The 3,287-nt window shown below is 38.6% G+C and overlaps 1 pseudogene; it reads right to left on the bottom strand.

The window, feature by feature from the left end:
• Positions 1–1,390: 1,390 nt before the first annotated feature.
• Positions 1,391–2,000, bottom strand: LOC149188993 (nudix hydrolase 26, chloroplastic pseudogene; annotated as a pseudogene).
• Between the last annotated feature and the right edge of the window lie 1,287 nt (positions 2,001–3,287).

Raw genomic sequence — 3,287 nt, forward strand, 5'->3', positions numbered from 1 at the left:
ATTGGGCCAACACATTTTCATGCATGTATTGTGAATATTGTAAGACTATTCTTTAGATGTTTGCAATATATGTTTTGTTCATATGTACTAAGGAAATTGAACTACTTCATTGGCTTTGGTACTTATCTTGTTGAATGTGTGTTGTATTTTCTTTAATGTTCATTGTGTCTATGTGAACTATTTCTCTAGATAACTAATGAATCTTTCCTTGCTCTTGTGTGCCTCTCTTAGGATAGTACTATTACTTTCCTTCTAGAGACTCACTCTTACTTCCCTCTCGTGAAAGTCTCATTTTACACATTGCAATTGGTGTTTCACAGTGTCAACTTTCTTGTTGATTTCAAAGGTTATGTGCATACTCTCTTATGTTATCCATTGCAGCTAAGGAAAACCTTAGAGTTATGGTGGTCAGGCCAATACTCCAGATGGGGCTCCTACTCCAAACGGTGTGAGGTCTAATTGAGACTTCACATCGGGGAGACCCCCTTGGTCGACGGATTTCCAACACAGTCAACATACCTCCTTATGAAATGTGGTATGGATGCACTACTTCGATGAGGCATCTTTGTGTCTTTGTTTCGGCCTATTATGCCTTTATTCCTAATGAGAAAAGAAACAAACTTAATAGAAGGAGCCATAGGTTCATCTTCTTGGGGTATTCAAATACCACCAAGTTATATTATCTTTATGATGAGGTAAACAAGAAGTTTATTCTGTCGAGAGAGGTATTTTTTCTTGAATCATTTAAGAATGACAAAACCATTGAGTAGCATCTTGATCGTCTGGATAGATTCACTCATGTAAAGAAATTTCATGATGGATTTGATAATGAGATTCTACATTATGAAGTGGAGATCCCTGTCTTGGATAAATATTTGGAATATCCTTTTGAGGTACCATCTCCCCATCATGAAGATCCAACCACATCATTAGATTAGGAATATCCTTTGAATGTTTTATTAGTAGGATTTGATCTACATGTAGATCTGAAAATTATTAATCATACATGACACAATGCAACAATAGAGACATAACCAATAAGAAACTAAAATGAATACCACCATTATATTATGAGGGAGAGTTTTCCTTTTATAAGCAAGGCACCTTCTTAAACTTGATTACAAATAGTTTTTCGTGGAAACAACAAAAACATTATTTAGATATTACCTTCCCTTTTTAAGTTTCCCAATTAGTTAGCATGAAAAAAGGAAAATATATGTTTTAGAAACATCAAATACATTATTAGGTGTTTCCTTCTTCATTATGAGTTTCCCTAGGAATGGTACACCTTTATTGGTTGCCTAATTCCTCCCTGTTTAGAGTTGGAAGTGTCCTCGCTTCTGCCACCACTTCCATTATGAAAATTCAACTACTTCAGTCCCATCACTTGCTAGGTTAGTTCAACTATGTTAGTCCCATCACCTACTAGGTTAATTTCATTCCCATCTCCAATAAATTTAAGAAAGAACCATTTCTGAGCTCGACCTTTCCAATCTCATCCCCATGGGTGATCTATTTTTTCTTTCACAACTGGAGGAAAATCATATGTCAACCAATTGGGTGTGTCTACAAGAATCTCAACCGACATCATATTCTTCACACAATTCTCTAATGGTTGTAACTCTTGGATCTTCATGTTCATCCACACTACTATGTGGCATCTGCCATGCCCCTGGAATGTCCAATCTCAATGCCACAAATTCCTTGTTATTATAGTTGAGGAAAACCCGCACATTGGATATGTACCCAAGAGGAGGGCCACCCATGGACATAGTAGTGACCTTGAAACTATAATTGTCAAGATAAGGGTCATCATCTGATTTCCTCATACCGAAAGCCTTAATTAAACCTCTAAAATTTATCAGATGCTTTTCCACATTGTTGATGTTATTTCTTACTCTATAATGGAATTTAAATTGGTGTGACAATTGACAAAGAGGAGGATAGAGTGACAGAGCCAAAATTATGGAATTACTATAAGGTTGGAATTGTGTCCATATCAAGTTGTTTCATGTGTCAATGATGAAATGCAAATTTAATGGGATGATGGATATTATCCCCATCTGCATAATATATGTTTATTTGGGGTAGCACCAGATGTGCTCTAGCCATGAAAATTGGTGGAGAGGCTAAAGCACATGAGATCTCCAATACCCAGAAATGGTTTGGGCAGATTCTAAACAGTTTGGGAGATATTAAAATAATTAATATTTTTAATGGAGTCCCTAAGTCTAAACTTAGGGAAAATAAAATATTAATGTGAATTAATATAAAATTGTGTTAGAAGTGTCCAAAAGTCATGGATCAAGCCAGAGTTAATCTTAGTCGTTGATTAGGGACTTAATCTCGGCCGTTGAATTGTCAACAAGAAGGTATAAGAGGAGGCTTGAGAGTCACTTGGAGAACACACTAAGTTGATCAAGATTTCAATTTTCTGGGGCAGGGTTTGTTGAGGAAGTCAAAAGAGTAATCAGAGATTGCAGCTGAGGGGCAATGAATACAGAAGAAGAGAGATAGAGATAGTACCAAGAGGATCAGCGCAGAAGCCGGGAGAGAGGGACGCAGAGCCAGCCATATGTTTATGCAAAGCCAGCCAGGGCTCACGCAAACGTAGCCAGGAGCTATGTAGTGCCTCAGAGAGCCAATGTGGGTGACGCAGAGGCTCTAAGGGCTGACACAGGGCAAGCCAGTGTGACGTCGGGCCAGAAAGGGTTGACGCAGTCCCTAGAGGCTGACGTTGGGGTTTTCGTGGGGAAGATTGGATCTGGGAGCTGTCGGAGTGTTTATCCGGGGTTTCAGCCAGAATCGCTGCTTCTGAGTAGAGAGGTACTACAACCAAGATCATTCTCTGTTGGGTGAGCCGGTTTTGGCACCCAGATTGTATTCAGAAACTGCATAATCATAAAACCCTCAGATAGTTGCACCAGTTCTCCCGCAATGGGTTTTTCTAGGGACATTGGTCCAAAAACAACGTGTCACTTGTGTGCTTGTTTTTGTTTCCTTCAGTTGATGATCTGTAATGCGTTGAGCATGTACTTGTATTTATTTTCAGTATTTACATGGTAAATAACTTGTTAATTAATCAGAACAAGTAGGCAAAAATAAATCAGAAAAGTACATGAGGGTTTTTAACAGTTAGAATTAAAAATTCCAACGTGGTATTAGAGCGTGGTTGCAGATCACAGGAGAACTGAGGACACCAACTGAGCAGAGCAGCAGCAGCAGAAAATAGCTGTCCCAAGTGACAGAATTTGTTCCTAGCAGAGAAGCAACAAGGAAGGAGTGAT

Source organism: Pinus tabuliformis, chromosome 3_1 (assembly GCF_031772625.1).
Source record: "Pinus tabuliformis cultivar Carrire ecotype Pingquan chromosome 3_1, CPIR1, whole genome shotgun sequence".
Taxonomy (NCBI): Eukaryota; Viridiplantae; Streptophyta; class Pinopsida; order Pinales; family Pinaceae; genus Pinus; species Pinus tabuliformis.